The 20504-nt window shown below is 40.2% G+C and overlaps 1 protein-coding gene across 6 annotated transcripts in view; it reads right to left on the bottom strand.

Moving 5' to 3' along the window:
- Positions 1-20233, bottom strand: part of nlgn3a (neuroligin 3a) — a 291438-nt gene extending 271205 nt beyond the window's left edge. For 3 of the 6 annotated variants that reach the window (XM_048544695.2, XM_048544697.2, XM_048544696.2), the window contains exon 1: positions 19927-20233. The gene's annotated coding sequence lies outside the window, so the exon portion shown is untranslated. The remainder of the gene's footprint in view (positions 1-19926) is intronic. The other 3 variants (XM_059651423.1, XM_059651424.1, XM_048544698.2) reach the window with 2 other exon arrangements.
- Positions 20234-20504: the final 271 nt, after the last annotated feature.

The raw sequence follows: 20504 nt of genomic DNA, 5'->3' as shown, positions 1-20504 counted from the left end.
ATTTATGATGACAGACATAAACCATTAACCACAATGTTTCTGTTCAGGATGAAAGTCAGAAAAGTGCTCCCATCAGGCACATGTCAGACATGGTCTTCTGTTGACAGGCCTCTTCCTCCTCCTCTGCTTCCTGTGTTTCATTTCTAAATCATACTGCAGCCTAAGAGGGATTACAACCAGGGGCCAGGACAGGGATTACATCACTGCCCAATAACCTACACCCAGGCCTCTAAGTGCCCTGCTGTACTCAGGTCAAGCATTGGGCCATTCTGCGTGCACTAGGGACAAGGCTGTGGGACTAGGGCCACTGCGGCTTGTGATGCAAGTCTCTGCCTTGTCTACAATGCAGCCCCATTACTGAAGCTAACCAACTCTAGTGTTGCTTCTTTGAAAATGCAAAACTCTTCCTATTACACAGTACTTCTTTTAAATCTAAGCAAAAGTCAAAAGCAACTCACGCACAAGTTGGATTTTTGGTAATTACAGAACATTAGTGAGGGTTCATGAAACACATCTACAAATTCAGCTGGAGGTGAATAACAGCTGGTGTTAACAGGATCAGTATAATCTAAAACAGTAGAAGTTGGGACAACTCGACCTCCAGCTCTTTGAAGATAATCTGCCTATGTGATTCTCGCATGCACACTTTCCTGCCACACATGTGCCCCATCAGTCAGTATACATCTCAACACTGTTATGGATGCAATTTTGTTTTTGGTCAAGGGTTCCGTAATGCTGGCCACAGTTGTACGAGGGGCTATATTTCTTGGCTAGCAACCTGGGAGAGAATGGAAACTCTGGAATCTGCATAGTCTTCATCAAGGTTGCTATGAATCTCGAGCTATTCTGCTTATTCCTCAAAGTGAAAGTGTGGGTTCCTGTGTTAAAGAAAGGTGCAAATTTACCTTTCTGCAAATGCACTGTTTGTTAGACACCGTTGTCATGACACGTCTGTTTGTACAAAGCTTTTAAGGTTAGCTTTGAGAATTGATATCAAATTATTTTAAAATTCTAGAGCTATTAAGACTGTTCAGTGTAACAAATTTAACTTCTCAAACAGCAGGGATGTTCTTTCTTTGCTCTTGCTTAAGTAAATGATCAAACACATCTGAATTCTGTATTGAAAGAACTGCATGCAGGGAAAAAGATTATACTGAACTCAATGAAAAAGTGTACAGATCACTCAGTACCTTGTGTCTGCAAGAAATTATTTTTGAATCCCAAAACCTAGCAGCAAAACTGGAGTGTAACATGCATATGACCACAAAGGTAAAACAGAACAAGGGGAAAAAAAAGATTAATCATGAAAGTAGCTAAATAAGATCAAGTTTCCCTTCAGCATTCTCAGTGATATGTTGAAGCCACCTTATATATGGATACAGTATTCCCATTTTGGCCAGACTTGGCTTTGTGTATATGTCAAAATCAATTATAAACATAATGCTTGCACAACAGTTGAGAAACAAACAACAACTTGTATTGATAAAGCATCTTTACCACAAAAAATATCTTTAGGTCCCTTCATAGGAATATTTTGACACAAAATTCAAATCTAGATATAAATCTAAAATTTACTGGGATGACCGAAATTCAGTGAAATGAAGAAGAAATAACATATGAAGTTTAGTAATGATGTGATGATGAGAATAGTCACCAGTTTTAATCACTTCTTCTGTGTTTTGCTGAAAGGGAGTGTGTAGATATGTGTTTGCGTTTGTTCAGATTGAGTGCAGTTGCTCAACAGTAATGAACCGAACTGTCACAGTAGTTCTGAAAAAGCTGAAAAGACACAGCGAATCAGATATGATAATATGAACTAAATATTAGTTAATATTTGGTTCATTGAATGACATAGCAAAAGGTACCAAACAAGCCAAAGCTGAGGTCAAAGTTCATTAAATCCAAAGAGACAAGCCTTTTCCCAGGGAGAAGCGTCAAGTGAGCAATTCATTAAACTGGGCATGGTAGATGACACATTTGTGATGTTTACCAGTGGGGTCAAACTAATCCATTGCTGGAGAACAGACAATGTAAAAGTTTGAATGTACAGCTTGAAAAAGAATATAAAGAAAGGTTGCCTCAGAGCATAATTAGATAGCTCTAGAGGGGCTATCCAATCAGCAATTGACGGTTGGTGATCTGATCGTCAGTGTTAGCATTGTATGGGTAAGGTTTTTGCAGTTACATTGAGTGTATTTTGCTTTATTAAAGAACCTTGGGTGTATTCCATTGTTAGAACTGCTTTGGCGTATTGATGTACAGGATAAACCTGACACCAGGGAAAGTGGGTATAAAAGCCTACAACACTAAACCACATTAGGCAATATTAGGACAAGTGGCTACACTGAGGAGGTAATAAGGACCGTCTTAAATGAAGAAAGAGAAGTAGAGAGATTTGATGAGGGAATTCCAGAGGTGAGAACCCAGGCAGCTGAAAACATCACCATCAAAATGGTGACTGAAGTCACAGATCATCAAGGGACCAAAATTAGATAAGTACAAATATCTCCTCATGTTGTGGGTCTAGACGTGATCACAGATATCAGAGTTCTTAGAGTGATTTGAACATGAGAGAGAGTATTTAAAAATCAAGGCATTGATTGCATTAACTGCCAGTTAAACAATGAGCACACGGTAATGGGTCAATAGGAATTAAAACATGGACAGTTTTAGATAAATTTAAGTTTTGCTGCAAGGTGAACTTGGAGATGCTGGTCAGTTTTCAGTTTGTAGAGGTGATAGGGTTAATGATAATTCCAGGAGATGAGATGAGCTAAGGCAGGGACAGAGCTTGCTGCTGTTATGAAAATGAAATAGATAGTCAAAAAGGTGACGTGAATGTCTGATTGGAAGCTTGTCTCAGGTTCAAATGTGTTTCCAATCACGATGTCAATTTGGTTCAACCATAGACAGTTCTCACTGTGAGGTATAAAGTCTGTATTCAACGAATGGAATTTGGCATATGGACAAAAGACAATGGTTTCAGCTTCCCAGTAATTAATTGGAAGAAATTTCTACTCATCCACTACTGGATGTCAGCAAGTAATCTTATAGTTCAGAGGGTGAAGTGCTGAAAATTTATCTTTGACAAGGCATTTTGCCTGATGCCACAATGCCATGTTACCTCTTGTCACATATGGTTTGGATTAATCCAATGAACATTTATTCAAACTATAATATAAAACATTACATTCTTTAGACACAAGTATCAAGGCTAGTATTAAATTATGGGTTGACAGCAGAGGAGCATGCTTCTAATAAAGGGCCATGTTTCAGGGGTTCCGAGATAAGATGGAATAACAGACCTTTATAATGTCAGTTTGCAAGTTGTAATGATATCGTGAGCATGTGACTTCATCATTGGCAGTAACAGGAGTTCTTCAATGAGGATGACATCTGTCAACAACATAAACAAAGTTGCCAGAAAAGCTCAGCAGGTCTGGCAGCATCTATGGAGGAGAAAAAAAGAGTTAACATTTCGGGTCCGGTGATCCTTCCTCAGAACAGTTGTGAGGAAGGGTCACCAGACCCGAAATGTTAATTCCTTTATTCTCCTCCACAGATGCTGCCAGACCTGCTGAACTTTTCCAGCAACTTTGTTTTTGTTTCTGAATTACAGCATCTGCAGTTCTTTTGGTTCCTGTGACATCTGTCATGTTAGAGGAGTCTTCAGATGACTGAAGAGTCCAATCTTGGACTCACGAGTTTATCTCCTGAAGTGGGGGTTTCAATGTTGCATGAGCAAATGGAATACATAGCGCTAGTTGGCTTCCTCCGCTTTCCTTTGTCAGTGACATTCCACCTCACAAGCAAGTCACTGAGCCATGAAACAGGTTGTGACTTGATGAGCCAAGGGGTGCCATCCTGAGTGATCAACAGCTGTCTTCTCCCAGTCAGTGGTGTCAAGTCCTCAGTGCTTTAGAGCAACCTTAAGCATATTTTTATACCTTCTCCTTTGGCCACCCATTGTGGATTAGTCAAGAGAGTGCTGAGAGAACAGAATTGACCAGGGGATGGGGTTTTCAGACTCAATGACCTATCCATCAGAGTTGATTCTTCGGGGCAGATTTGATCCTCAAGATTTGATGTAGGGACCACTGATAGAAGTTTACAAGGATCTTAGCGTGACATCAGCAGGTGATCCATGTTTTGCTGCAGTAGAGGGGGCTGGTCAACATAACAGCCTTGAAGACCGGGATCTTTGACAACAAAAACATCACAAAGTCGAAGATATATTGTCACAGCTTGAAGGTAGTGCTGATACAGTTGACTTGGTGCTGGATTTTTTCATTGATGATAGCCTCTTTGGAGAAGTAGTTGCTGAAATATAGGAACATCTGCATAATACTCCAGAGCTACTCTATCTACATAGATGGTGTGGGGATACTCAACTGGCCTAGGGAAGGTTTGTGGAGGGCTTTCATCTTGGTGATGTTTAAGGACAGGCCAAGCATCGTATACAACATCTTGAAAGCTTTCAGCATTGTTTGAATGTCCTGCACGGTACTAGCCATCATACAGCAGTCAGCCACAAACTGAAAGTTTGTCCTTTTAAAGGAAGACTGACTGAGAGACACAAAGCAGTAGAGGTGTCAAGAGTGGTTGGAGTGAGGTGGAGCTTAGTGTAATGTAACCATTCAATGATTCCAACATTTGGCCTGAAACATTCACACCAGTTCTCTCTAAGCACAATCTAATTCATCCCATTCCTTCCCACTCTTTTATTATGGCTCTGCATTTTGTTTCCCTTTAGGTGATAATCTAATTTCTTTCTGAAAGCACTGGTTGAATCCCTTTCCATCACCCTTTTTAAAGGTAGTGAAATCTAGATCCTAAACATTTGTCACATTTAAAAAAGATTGCTTTATGTTTCTTTTGGGTCTGTTCACCGAGTTACAACTGTGTCTTTAAATTTAAACGTAAAATGGAAACAGCCTTGTAACCTATTCTGACATTGATTAGTTTTACAGCACTCTCTGAATTTATACTGGGTAGGCTATACGTCTACACAGCAATACTTTGCAAGAATTCAATTGCAAACAATTGTAAACTGTGCTGTAAATTGTCACTTTGCATATAAAATAGAAGAGAGATGGAAAAACTGACACCCAATCAACATTTCTAGTTGGATATGGAATATATGTGCCTTATACTGCCATGAGGAAAATGCACAAAGGAATCCATTTTTGAGATCAGGTTACAGTCTTCCCTATAAATCAATGCTTGATATTGCAAACTATCACAGCCTGATGTAAAATTGAGATGGCAGTCAATCGAAGAGACGTATCTCAGTCATTCAAGGATTATACATTTGTCTTGGCACAGCCAGAAGTGAGGAAGGATTGGGCCTCATTGCTAGTAAATTTAGAAATTTCTTCAACAGCTAAAGGATGTACTTGGAGACAGTAACTTCAAGTGATTATGTGGCAAAGCAAAGTAATGTGAAGGGATTGAAAGATGGGAATAGCTGTTGACTCATTGCTATAAACACTGTAATTCCATAGAGAGAGTGATATATGATAAGCATAAAAGGGGAACATTATTTTTCTAGGTTGCTTGTAGAAAGTAGACATTTGTCAATATGTTATTTCTTCAAGAATAGTGTTGTTCTTTAGGCAATAGTATTTTGCACAGTCAGTTGCTCCTTAAAGCCTTTAAATGTTGTCCTATCATTCTTTCAGTTATTAATGGTAGGTTATTTTTATATTTTTGGTTTCTAGAACATAGAACAGTACAGTACAGGCCCTTCGGCCCACGATGTTGTGCCGAACTTTTACCCTAAAAATTGAGGCGTAGGGATAATAACACAATCACCTGTACCCTGTGTCCCCAGACTCTCAAACTTTCTGCCAATAGGAACATTTTCAGTCTAGACCTCATGATTTGAAAACCTCTATTAAATCTCATCTCAATCTTGTGTTCTTTGAGAATGACCACATCTTCAATTTATTCATGTCATTGAAGTCCTTCTTCCCTGAAAACTTTTTCCTGCTCCCTTTTTAAAAACTTGATATTTTTCCTCATGTGTGGTACCCAGAATTTCTCTCATTGAAACTGAAATAAAGATTTGTCGTAACTCCATTACTCTTGTACTCTATGCCCCTGTTCATCTAACCCAGGGCCTGGTATATCTTCTGGCCACTTTCTCAAACTACCTTGTTACTTTCAGTGATTTGAGCATATATGCCTCCAAGTTTCTCTATTTCTAAAACCCATTTGAATTGTGATCTTCAGATTATGTTATTCCTCGCCTCTTTCTTCTTATCAAAATGCAACATTTTATACTTTTCTGCATTAAGTTACATCTCCTACACAAACCATCCTACATCTCTTCGAAGCTGATCACAATCCTAGAATCATACGTTTGTTCAGTACAGAGGCTATTTGGTCCATCTATTCTGTGCCACAAGAAACGACTCTAAATCTACACCAGCCCCACTTTTCTGCATTTGGCCCATAGCCTTGAAGGTTAAGACTTTTCAAGTGCTCATCTACATATTTTTTAAAGGTTGTGGGGTTATCCATCTCAACTACCCTCCCATGTAGTGTATTCCAGATTCTCGCTACCCTTCACTCATTTCACCCTCCGGTAAAGACATTTAACTTTACCTTCACCTCAAGTTTTCCTCAACTCCCCTATCCTATTCCCAGTTCACAACACAACCAAATGTTCTGCAGTATTCAAAACTGTGCCCTTCATAACCAAATGTAGATCATTAATATAGATCAAGAAAAGCAGAGGTCCTAGCTCTGACCCTGAGGACCATCACTGTTTAGCATCCCACACCCCATCTGAAAAACAAGTTTTAATCAGCACCTGATTTCCTGTCATACTGCCAACTTTGTATCCACACAGCCACTGTCCTATTTACACCGACAGTTTCAATTTTGCTGGCAAACTATTATGTGGCACCTCATCAAATGCCTTTTGGAAGTCCACATACTACATATTAAAGCATTTATTTTCACCAACGCTCTGACTTTTCGTGATCAGGTAATAATCAGGTTTAATGAACATAATTTGCTGTGAGGGTATGGATGAAAAATAACGCAATACTTTCAAATGATTGGGCAAGGCACTGCAAGTAAATGGCAAGTAGAAAGAGTTTGAGGATGGATCCTTGGGATCACTAGCAGAAATGATGTAGGAGCGAAAAGGGACATTACAGCAAGTAATATTCTGGTTACAATTAAATAGAACCAGTCAAACACTCTTCGTAGGTTACGTGGAACAATCCTTCTTCCAAAGCCATACTGGCCCTATCCCCCATCTCTTCCTCTGTTACATTGATGACTGTATCAGCGCCGCCTTGTGCTCCCAGAAGGAGCTCGAACAGTTCATCCACTTCACCAACGCCTTCCACCCCAACCTTAAGTTCGCCTGGACCATCTCCATTGCCTCTCTCTCCTTCCTGGACCTTTCTGGCTCCATCTCATGCAACCACCTATAAACCGATATCTCTGATGAAGGGTCTAGGCCTGAAGCGTCAGCTTTTGTGCTCCTGAGATGCTGCTTGGTCTTCTGTGTTCATCCAGGTACACACTTTGTTATCCATTTCAAGCCCATTGACTCCCACAGCTACCTAGAATAAACTTTCTCCCACCCACCTTCCTGCAAAAATGCCATCCCCTATTCCCAATTCATTTGCTGCCACCGCATCTGCTCCCAGAATGAGGCATTCCACTCCTGAACATCTCCGATGTAAGGACCGCAACTGCCACGCCACCCCACCCCGCCCCATGGTCAAGAATGCCCTCCACCATGTCTCCCACATTTCCCACAACTCATCCCTCACACCCCCTCTCCGCGATAACAACCAGAGCAAACTCCCCTCGTCCTCACATACCACCCCACCAGACTCCGGATCCAACGCATCATCCTCCAACACTTCCACCATCTACAATCCGACCCCACCACCAAAGACATTTTCCCCTCCCCACCCTTATCTGCTTTCTGGAGAGACCACTCTCTCTGTGACTCCCTTGTCCACTCCACACTCCCCTCCAGCCCCACCACACCCAGCACTTTTCCCTGCAACCGCAGGAAGTGCTACACTTGCCCCCACACCTCCCCCCTCACCCCCATGCCAGGCCCCAAGAAGACTTTCCACATCAAGCAGATGTTCACCTGCACATCTGCCAATGTGGTATACTGCATCCGCTGTTCCCGTTGTGGCCTCCTCTACATCGGGGAAACCAAATGAAGGTTTGGGGACCACTTTGCAGAACACCTACACTCAATCCGCACTAAACTGCACCTTCCAGTCGCGAAACCTTTCAACTCCCCCTCCCATTGCTCAGACGGCATGTCCATCCTGGGCCTCATGCAGTGCCACAATGATGCCACCCAAAGGTTGCAGGGGCAGCAACTCATATTCCGCTTGGGAACCCTGCAGCCCAATGGTATCAATGTGGACATCACAAGCTTCAAAATCTCTCCTCCCCCATACCTCATCCCAAAACCAGCCCAGCTCATCCCCACCTCCCTAACCTGTTCTTCCTCCCACCTATCCCCTCCTCCCACCTCAAGCCCCACCCCCATTCCTTACCTACTAACCTCATCCCGCCCCCTTGACCTGTCCATCCTCCCTGGACTGACATATCCCCTCCCCACCTCCCCACCTATACTCTCCTTTTACTCTCCATCCCCGCCTCTTTGACCTATCTGTCTCCTCTCACCCTATCTTCTCCTCTATCCATCTTCTATCCACCTCTCCCTCTCTCCCTATTTATTTCAGAACCTCCTCCCCCTCCCCCATTTCTGAAGAAGGGTCTAGGTCTGAAAATGTCAGCTTTCCTGCTCCTCTGATGCTGCTTGGCCTGCTGTGTTCATCCAGCTCTACAACTTGTTATCTCAGATTCTCCAGCATCAGCAGTTCCTACAATCTCTAACCTGAAATGTTAGCTCTGTTTTCACTCATTTTACACATACTGCAAGACCTGCTTAGTATTTACAGCGTTTCGTTATCATTAGATTATCAATATCTGCAGTATTTTGCTCTTACTATTCTAAACAGATAACAAATATTTTGTTTCTGATGCACTTAACAGTTACCAAGTGAACATAAAATAAATAATTTTCCTGCACATTTGGAAGACCAATTTACACTGGTGTTTTCTAAACTTGTGTTCTTGGTTCTGAAATACATTAATTGTGTTGTTATGGGTACTTTTAAGCAGTGAAGATTAGTTTGGGGGAATACTGCGTTGTCAAAGATCTGGGTTATATTGTGATCAGTGATTCAACATTGAAATCTCCAGCTTTCAAGGTTGGATTAATTTTCCTGTTCCAAATTCAATCAGGACTCAGGTCACTTTAATAATGTTGTATTTGCGTTCCAGCTTCAGTTTTACTGAAAAGCTAAAACTGGTGTGTAAATAGGTAGTTTATAATCAAAAAATTAACTTAAAGGCAGAAACACCCAGTCCAATTTGCATTCTGTGCTGCATTAACATCAGAAATCACATGACATCAGGTTACAGACCAACAAGTTTATTTGAAATCACAAGCTTTCGGAGCCTGTTAGTGAGATGGTTGCAGACACAGGATTTCTAAGTAAAAAGTCAAAGAGTTTCACCATTGATGAGATAGTAAGAACAGCAGATGCTGGAGTCAGAGACAACACAGTGTGGAGCTGCAGGAACACAGCAAGGCCAGGCAGCCTGAGAGGTGCAGCAAAGTTGACTGTTCTGGTCGGGACCCTTTCTCAGAAAAAGAAAATTCTGAAGAAAGGTCCTAACCCAAAACATCAACTTTCTTGCTCTTCTGATGCTGCTTGGCCTGCTATGTTCTTCCAGCTCCACACTGTGTTCTCTCATACACCATTGATGAGGATGTATGAACAAACCTAAGATGCTGTTAAATCTTTAATCAGTTAGAAGGTTTTAATTGTTTGACATGTATATGTAAACCACTGCATTCCTTTCAAGTCACTACCCTGAGAGAACTAAAGGCTTTATCAGTGTAAAGAAGGGATTACATTTTAGGTAAGAGAATTCATGTTAGGTGTGAGGCCTTGTTTAGAATCTGTTTGTGTTTTCCTTTGGAGTCAGACTGGTTTATGTGTATGTGTATAATAAATTCCCATATTATAAATAAAACCAGTCTGACTCCAAACCAAAACACAGATTCTAAACAAGGCCTCACACCTAGCATGAATTATCTGACCTAATATGTCACCTCGTCTTTACACTGATAAAACCTTCAGTTCTCTCAGTGCAGTGACTTGAAAGGAATTTGGGGTTTTGCATATACATATTAACAGATTAAAACCTTGTAACTGATTTAAGATTTAACAGCATCTTAGGTTAGTTTAATACATCCTCATCAGTGCAGTGACCCTTTGATCTTTTATTTATAAATTCTGTGTCTGATATTGCCTCTCTCACTAACACCTGAAGAAAGAGTGAGGCTTTGAAAGCTTGTGTTTTCAAATATACCTGTTGGACTATAACCTGGTGTCATGTGATTTCTGACCTTGTCCATCCCAGTCCAACACTGGCACTTCCACATCAGAATTAACATCACAACTAAAGTGATAGCTATCCCAGGAATAGAAACCGCAAAATACCAAAAGTGTTCTGCTCTAAATACAACCAAATGACTACTGCTGAAAAATTCAACACTGATGTTGAGTAGCGACTGCATCTAGTTCAGCATCAGACTTGTCAACACTTACAATAAGGAACATATGAAAAGTGACCAGCGGGGCAAAATATTGTGGGTGGCAGTTACCAATGAACTATATGTTACAAATATTAAAGCTGGAAACAGTATTTTGTGACTGATAAAGATATGCTGCAATATTATGCAGGCTGGTGCATGTTAGATATAAGTGAAAATTTCTTTAAACAAGGAATAACTATCATTCAAAGAGGACATAAATATAAAAACCTTTCAAATTCTGCCCTCAAGTTAAAAAAAAGTTCATTCCTATACTGATATATCTGACTAACAAAATTAGAGGAAAATATTTTGTAACAAGTAATGTCTTAAAATGCTGATTTGCTGAAAAATTACCTAGAGAAAAATGTCGGCATATCCTCACATTCCACTGCAAGAGAAACGTTGAAACCTATTAATAGAAAAATCCACCATCTTAAGCAGGCGCCTGGTCCAGCTTTGTGCCCAGGCTATAGATATTAATGAAAGAACAAATCTTCAACTAGTCGGGTCACATATCATTCAACAGCTGAGGTAATCCTCCAAAATAACTGGCCTAATATTGTTAACCTACAACTCTCCTCTCCCATTCAGTGGAGACATTTCACATTTCACACTTCCCCTGAAGAGCAAAAATAGGTAAACAAAGTGAAGAATTTAATATAACTATCAAAAAAAACTGGTAGCAATATGTTAAAGCAGTGTTTAGGATGAAGAAAACACACTAAACCAAACAATTAAATTGGTCCCACATTGCTCACTAACAGTTCTCAGATTTCTCTTTGGATGGGGAGGTATAGAATAGGTCTGCTGAAATTAGAAGTGATAATTTTCAAATACTAAGTAAATGGTAAAAATATCATTTCATTTTTTCCTGTACACCAGAATAATGTTGAACATAAGGAATTAATCACAAGTTTGTAGTCACAGTTTGGCATAACAATGCTTTAATTTATATAGCACCTAGGTCATTGGAAAATGCCCCAAAATGAGGGCTGAAACAAGAAACAAATATTCAATTGGCATAACGATGCTTTAATTTATATAGCATCTAGCTCATTGGAAAATGCCCCAAAATGAGGGCTGAAACAAGAAACAAATATTCAAGAATTTGTTTAAGTAGCATATTATGACCAGCAGACACTTCAAAGTGCTTTAGCAATGAAGCACTTCTAAAGTGTAGTCACTGTTCTAAAGTAAGAAATGCAGTTGTCAATATACATTCAACATACTCCCACAATCAGTGTAATAATGGCTGGATAATTTGTTTCTGCAATGTTGATGGAAGGTCAATTATGGTGGGAATCTGGAATGCACCGCTTTGGAAGGTTAGCTCACAACTTCTAAAAACTACTTGTATGAGCACTTGCGATTTTATACCATTCAAGTTCTGAGCCAAGGGTTATAAAGTGGGACTACTGTAGGTTGAGAGTAGTTGTGTGTTAGTGCAGACTTGATAGGCCAACAGGCCTCTTCAGTACTGTATGACTCTATGGTAATCTATGGCAATCAGGCTGACGTCAGGAATAATAAAAAAAACAGAAATTGCTGGAGAAGCTCAGCAGGTCTAGCAGCATCTCTGTGAAGAAGGCAGAGTTAAGAATTTGAGTCTATGATCTTTAACAGAACAATTCTGATGAATGTCACCAAACTCAAAATGTTAACTCTGTTTTCTTCTCACAGATGCTGCCAGACCTGCTGAGTTTCTCCAGCAATTTCTGCTTTTTTTTTCAGATTTCCAGCATCCACAGTTCTTTTTGTCTTACATCAGGAATAACTCCCCTGTTCTTCAAAATAATGGATCTTCTACATCTATCAAATAGGTATGGGTGTTTTGGTATTTTATTTGGAAGACAGCTCCTCCAATCAGTACAGTACTCATTTGGTACTATGCTAGAATGCCAGCCATAATCTTTACACTCTAACCCCAGAAGAGGATTTGAACCTAGAATCTCGTGACTCAATGTTGAAAGAGCCACAAACGGAGCCACTGCTAAACACAACCAAAGGTGTCAAAAAGTTATTTGCAGAGACGTGTTTTAAAAAGGACTTTAAAAGTAAAAGTGTGAAGTGGAGAGAGGAAAGAAATTCTAAAGTGCGTGGCACAGAGTACTGTTGGCAGGGCTGATAGTTGCAGTGTGAAGGAGGTTGAAATAAACAAAAGGTCAGAGTGAGAGATGGAGAATACACTGGTGAGGCATTGTATGAAGGGGACAGGATTTTCAGAACGAAGAATGGAGATGGTTATTAAATAAATAATCACAAAGGATAACCATTTTTAACTTGACGACTTGTAAAGCTGTGAGGCAACATAGGATTCAAGCAGCCAAGTTTTGAATGGCTGAATGACTAGATAACGCAAGACCAGTTATGAGCGAATACTAGCAGCCACATATGGTAATACAAGTGGCACATATTATACAACAGAATCAAAGTTTTGCACTTAATCACAAAAAAAGAGAAAAAATGTCTGAATAAACTTCATATAATCAGATAAAACTCAACACTGAGATAAAGCCAACAGTATGAGGAAGGGTCGTCAGAGAAATAGTTTTCAAAGAGAATGTTACAAAATGACAGAGGGACATAGGATGATGGAAAAGTTAAGGAAAATCAATCCCAAAACATGGAGTCCAGATGGCTCAAGGATAGCCATCAATGGCTAGGTAAAGAAAATAGTTTGAATTAAGAAAACAGAGTTGGAGGAACACAAAATGTGTTCATAGTTGTAGAGCTACAGAGAAAAGAACAAGGCATATTAACAAACTTAGACACAAGGTTGAGAATTTTCAATTTCAGACATTCAGCAAAGAATCTGTTGCTAAACTATATTAAGCAAGGCTTCCAAAGCCTGTCACAGTCATATTCTGCCACCATCAGGCTGTAAACTTATCCGAGGTCAGAGTATCTTTTTGTAACAGATTAAAGTAATACTGTTAGTGTAATGACCAACTCGAGGTTTCGACTTTTTAATTATAATAAACTTCTGTTTACTAATTTTCAGTTACTACAAACCTCTCATTATTATGATCTATTTCAAATCATCCTGATAGGCATTGTCAATATTTGTAAGTTCTTTGTTGGCCATTTTCATTCTAAAAGGTATTACTTATCTCTCATTACTGTAAACTGATCACTTATTGTGACAAAAGTTTGCTATTTAAATTCCATGGCTTTTTGAAGTTCCTTGTTTGTACAAGTACCTCGTTAAATGATCTCTATTTCTAACAAAAGCCTTCCGCTGGTTGTGCCTTTTGGTCAATCACAACAACGAAGCTCAGAATCTGAAATTCCTCATTTGTCCCATGAATTCATTTGAAGGATATATGACATATATGACAAATTTAAAAGAATGCTGTTCAATGGCAGAATTGATAGAGCACATAACATCAGATTGATTTAACATGTCAAAATAGCTAAAGTGTCAATTAAACAAGGCTCATGGGGGTCAATGAATAGTAGACAGCACAGGATAATTTCAAAAGCACAAGATCACAGGAAGAAACCACATATATTAGAAACATACTGGAGTAGCAAAAATGCCAGAGGGCAATTGGAATTCAATGGAACAGTGAATGCATTGTTTGGGAGGAAAACTTTTAAGCATTATAATTCTTCAGAAAATGAACAGTCGCTTTGGACAAATAGGAATCAATGAAAGAACATACAGGTTCTGAAAAAAGGTCACGGGACCTGAAATGTTAATGCTGCTTTTTCTCCCCAGATACTGCCAGATCTGCATTTCTCCAACAATTTCTGTTTTTGTTTCTCATTTCCATTATGAGACCATAAGACACAGGAGTGGATGTAAGGCCATTCGGCCCATTGAGTCCACTCTGCCATTTAAATCATGGCTGATGGGCATTTCAACTCCACATCCCTGCACTCTCCCCATAGCCCTTGATTCCTTGTGAGATCAAGAATTTGTCGATCTCTGCCTTGAAGGCATCTAACTTCCCGGCCTCCACTGCAGTTCTTTGATTTATTTGAAAGAAAACAGGGATTTGTCAAAGGCAGTTTGGTGTAATCGTAGACATCAACCTAAATGTTATTAATGTTTCTCTTCCATGAATGCTGATTGATGTCCTAAGATTTTCCAGCACTTACGGTTTTCCTTGGATTCCTTTGTCCATGTACCAGCAGGACCACAGATTGGACCCTCCAATCTTCTCTGTCTATAATCAGATCACTATTCAGGTCCGGAACTGGGCTATACAACACAAGTAATCAGCATCCCTGCCCTTAATTACATGGTTTCAAACCTCTCAATCTATCCCTAGTTCCAAAATTGAATGGCAGGGATATAGTTTAGAACTCAATACAGCCCATGCAACAATATTGTGAACAAAATACTGTGATACTGGAACTGTGAAATAAGAACAGAAAATTCTGATGAAAGGTCACAGAGATGACACTTAGTTTCTTTCCACAGAAGCTGGTGAACCACTGAGTATTTCCAACATTTTCGGTTTTCATTGCATGTGATACATGCATTAGTGGTTGGATGCTGAGTATCAGTTAGATACTAAATATCTGAGTATTTTAAAATTGTTACCAACATCTACCGAGACAGTAGGAACTGCAGTCTATAGACAGAAGTAAAAACAGCTATTTATTTGGATTTTGTTCAAATATGGCTTCAATTTTGTCCAATTACCAATAAGAATTCAAAAGAATATTTGGCATCTGCCAACACATGAGATCGATGTTTTTGAGCATAATAAATGTGTAAAAATAAACTCTTTGGTATTATAAACATTTCTAATGAATCATTATAATTAATTAATTAGACTGAATCACTGGACACAACCAAAATAATAGACATATGATCTAAATCTTAAAGAAAAGTTCAGAGAAGTATTTATGTCATGTGGAGTCAACAATTGTTAACGAATATTGTAGTGCTACTGACATGAAACAATTGGCTACCATGCTTAAATTAATTATAGTTACTCATTAGATAGGTTTATAAATAAGCCAGTTTTGAGCTTTGTTTATAATAGGGGTCATGAAGCTAATGAAATATCATAAAACCAAAATCTGGTTTACTCATGTTCTCCAGGAGAGAAACCTGCTTTCCTTACAGACTCCAAGTTACCCTAGACCTACAGACATGTGGTTGACTTTTAACAGCCCTCTGAAAGAGGCCAGTAAGCAACTTAATTGTACATGGTCAATTAGAAATAGGCAATACGTTTGATTTGCCACCAACCCTCTAAGAACATAAAAAGACAGACAAAGCAGAAATTGCAAAATCTGATACTACCCATACCTCAGTTTTTGCGCTAATTTTCCTTTTAACTATAATTCCTTACTCAGGTATGGATTTGTGCATAATTTCAAAACTGGTATATCACCCAAGCTGTTTCGCATGTATGAAGCCAAGTAAATTTCAGCAGATAATTTAAACGCAAAGGTAACTTTGATGAATGGATTATGTTCTCACCTGAATGCCTAATACAAGTTCTTTCCAGCAAAGGTCATGCTGGCTGATTTTCCTCTCTAGCCCTAAGCTAGGGGTCAAATTTAACATCCTTACCATATCCTTGTCGATCAGCTAGAATTGCATAGACATGGGATTGAGTATAGCACTTCATGAATCATACTGACTCAATGAAATATACTGAAACATTTTGTAAAAGTTAGACATTGTAACAATTTTAAAATTGTTACCAACATCTACCGAGACACTAGGAACTGCAGATGCTGGAGAATCTGAGATAACAAGTTGTAGAGCTGGATGAACACAGCAGGCCAAGTAGCATCACAGGAGCATGAGAGCTGACATTTCTGGCCTAGATCAAACCCCTCCCCCATTTCTGAAGAAGGGTCTAAGCCCAAAACGTCAGCATTCCTGCTCTTCTGATGCTGCTTGGCCTGCTGTATTCATCCAGCTCTACATCCTGTTACCAATATCTATAGCTACTAATCGAAAATAGAAAATCATAGATTCCCTACAGTGTGAAAGTAGGCCATTCGGTCCTTTGACACTAACCCTCCGAAGAGCATCTCACCCTGGCCCAACCCCCTATCCAATCCCAGTAATCCTACAATTTCCATTGCCGATTCACCCGACGACACATCTTTGGACGCTATGGGCAATTCATCATGGCCAATCCACCTACCTGCATGCCTTCGTACTATAACCACCAGCTTTAAACTCACCACTTTCAGCTACATTTCAGGTATGCTAGCACCTGGCTCTCACATTGTACATGCCGCATGTGAGACTTCTCTTTTTCTATCAAACTCCAGTAGATTAAAATTCAAATAATACTGGTTCACACAGCTGCCTCTTTCAATGGATATTCTATGCGGTGGTTGTGTTAATATTTCAGCATGGTAGCTACTGACTGCATCTCCTGCCAACTAAATGACATTTGTTGACTAGCTGTGGAAATTGCATTTTAGGACACCTCTAGCCCTATTCCCAAAAATGAACAGTCCCCTCCAGCCCAGCTCTTCCCCTCCACCCACTGCATCCCAAAACCAGTCCAACCTGTCTCTGCCTCCCTAACCTGTTCTTCCTCTCACCCATCCCTTCCTCCCACCCCAAGCCGCACCTCCATCTCCTACCTACTAAGCTCATCCCACCTCCTTGACCTGTCCGTCTTCCCTGGACTGACCTATCCCCTCCCTACCTCCCCACCTATACTCTCCTCTCCACTTATCTTCTTTTCTCTCCATCTTCGGTCCGCCTCCCCCTCTCTCCCTATTTATTCCAGAACCCTCACCCCATCCCCCTCTCTGATGAAGGGTCTAGGCCGGAAACGTCAGCTTTTGTGCTCCTGAGGTGCTGCTGGGCCTGCTGTGTTCATCCAGCCTCACATTTTATAGTCCCCACAGTATCCTTGGTGTAAACTTCAACACACACATGCACAGTGGTCGGGAATTCAGCTTTATTCTGTCATTCAGTTAGATCACGGCTAATTTGTAATTCAATTCCATTTAGCCAGTTTTGATTCATATCCCTTGATACCCGCACCTGACAAAATTTATTGATTTCAGTTCTGAAAAATTCATTAAACCTAGTATCTTAAACCTATGTAATATTTTGGGGAATGAGTTCAATATTTCTATGACACTTTGTGTGGAAAATTGCATCATGATCTCAATCTAGAGTGGACCAGCTCTAATTTTAAGACTGTGCCCTCTTCTGGATTTCCAATCAAAAAGAGGCACAGTCTCTGTATTTACCTCAATGAGTCCCTCTATCATTTTGAACAGCTGAATTACAAAATCTCTCACACCACAATATTTAAAGTACGAATTCATAGGAAATGAAAGAAAACAGCATTCAAAATCAAAAACATTAGTCCACAAGTAAAGCTATGTGGGCAGGCAATCAGGCACTCAGATTTCTGTTTCTAACCTGCAGTGCACATACATAGAACACAAATATTAGACATACATACAAAACCTACACACATCTACACAATACACAAATTATCTTGATTTCTACATACAAACAATGGTCCATATAAACTCTGGTACTGAGACTCAGTAATATCCATACATACCCTTTATTCAGAGTTCTGACAATGGAATACCAAAGTGGAACCAAAAATCACCTCAGGGTTTGAAGTTGAAATGACATGAAATAAACTCTTTACACATGACATGAATGGAATTGGAAATTAACTGTTTAGATAGTCATACTTTTTGTTACTTTCAAGCTGAAAGCAAATGTTGTTTCTGTCAAAGTGAGCATGAGCCAAACAATTTGTAAACAACAAACTCTAGAATCAGATAGGGAAAAGTCACTGATTGTCCATTGCACAGAATACCTCATTTGAAAATACAATTTGTAGAAGTCAGAAAACCGCTAACATAAGCATACAATTTAAAAAAGAAAGTGGCTCTTTTCAAATTCTCACAATGAATGGAAATATATAACCGTCTGCATGAAGGGCACGTTGATGTATTGTATGACGGGAAGCGATTCCTTTCATTGGTCAGTGCAGAGTAGATTTCTAAGAGTACAATGCCATTTTTTAAAAAATGTCTTCTCCTCCCCCAACTCCCCAGCATGTGGAGAGGGCCCTTCAGTTCTGAAAGGGTTAGTGACTTCGCTGCTCAGATGCAGTGCCTGGATGTTTGGTGGTTTCTATTGAATGGGATCTGTTTAAAGCAGCAGGGATTCCAGTTACAGCCAGTCTACGAGACCCGAATATGAATAAGATAAACAGCTCACAAATACCACTCTAAACACTTTAGAGAAACAAGGGAGAAAAAAAATTCTGCATCGATGCATGACGGTGAGGGAGGGGCTGGGAGAAAGTGGGGGTGGAGGCAAACCACGACTGATGGCAGTTGATAGATAGCTGCACAATAATCAGTAAATTGCCCACATTGTATGTCATTCATATTATATGCCTAGACAGGATAAAGCCAGAAGAGCTGGAGGAGCCCATCAAATCAAACCCAACTCAATTGGAAACTGCACACAAACAAGGTGATGGAGAGATTTTCATGCGCAACTTGCAGCTCCAATCTTGGAGCAGAAAGACTGCATGCTTACTCTATTCCAACAATACCATCTCTATTGATTTCCACATTTCATAAAACAAAAGACATTTATTATTTTTACATGGGGAAATGTCATTTTGTCAACTTGCACACACACTCACTTGACTAGACTCAATCTCCATGACAACAGCTAGCCCGGAGGTTGTTTTTTTCCCTCTGTGTCAGTCCACAAAGATCAGGCTTTTTTTATAATTATAAGAAATCATGTTAAACAATATGAAAGACAATCTAGATACAAAGCACAAAACCAGGAGCAGGAAACTCGGAGCTGCAATAACATCTTAATTAAGCAGCAGGAAATTTCAAATCCATTTGCATTCAACACCAATTCCAGACTTTGTACCAATTCCATCAAAAATACAGCTTTACGGAGAAAGAAAGATCATCAACCTTCAGTTCTTGCGATTTTTTTTTTCTCTTCAGCCCAAATCCAGGAGCAAATTTCCATCAAACAGACACTTGTTTTTGGTTTGAATAATACGGAATGTTGTTGGTTAACAGCTAAAAAGATGGAGAAATATTCGAAGGGGCGATAGACGTCTGCAGATCGGAATAGAAAAGGTTCAGTGGGGCAGGCAGACAGGACGAGAGGTTAAGCCAAATAACAGAACTGATAGAATAACTAATGTGATAAAAGGAAAACCCTTTAGTGGGTCCTGGGTCCCCGCTTACCACTCGCATTACCTCCTCTTCCTCCTCCTCCTCTCCTCCCGATCCATCCTGGGGACTCTTACCTGGGACTGGTAGGGTCTCAGGAGCAGGCTGATGCTGTGCAACTCCCCAATAGTTCCATGCCTACGTCCCGGGGGCTGATAGTACGCTCTCTCTGCCCTGATGTGACTATCAAAGCGCTCCTTATCGCTGCCTCTCCCTCCGCCGCTTCTCCTTTCACTGCAAGACCTCGTTTAGGGGGTTGGGGAAACAGCAAGGGGCCGCGGGTACGAGCAATGCGCGTTCACAACACAGCGGCGACGTGACCTGAATTTTGATCAGCTTGTGAAGGACTAAGGCAGACAGAATGTGGGGACTTAACTGCGTCCATCCGTTGCCACCCCGCCAGCCTTAACCAAATCTCACATTTATACGGCAGCTTACATCCCGCTCGCTACTTCCCCACCTGATTTCACAAAACGTGCTCTAAGATACTTCCTCTTTCAGAGCAAGAGAAACGGTCAGCGCAAGAGTAAGAAGCGTCTCCCTGTTTTGGAAAAGTATTGGCCCAAAGTTTGCTAAAACGGGGCATCTTGCAGCAAGCGCCGCTGGATCGACTTTGTCCGTGAACCCTTTCACTCGAGATAAATATCCCGACAAA

The sequence above is a fragment of the Stegostoma tigrinum genome, chromosome 15, assembly GCF_030684315.1.
Source record: "Stegostoma tigrinum isolate sSteTig4 chromosome 15, sSteTig4.hap1, whole genome shotgun sequence".
In the NCBI taxonomy this organism is placed as follows: domain Eukaryota; kingdom Metazoa; phylum Chordata; class Chondrichthyes; order Orectolobiformes; family Stegostomatidae; genus Stegostoma; species Stegostoma tigrinum.
The sequence above is the reverse complement of the archived record's forward strand: the minus strand, read 5'-3'. Positions and strand labels throughout refer to the sequence as shown.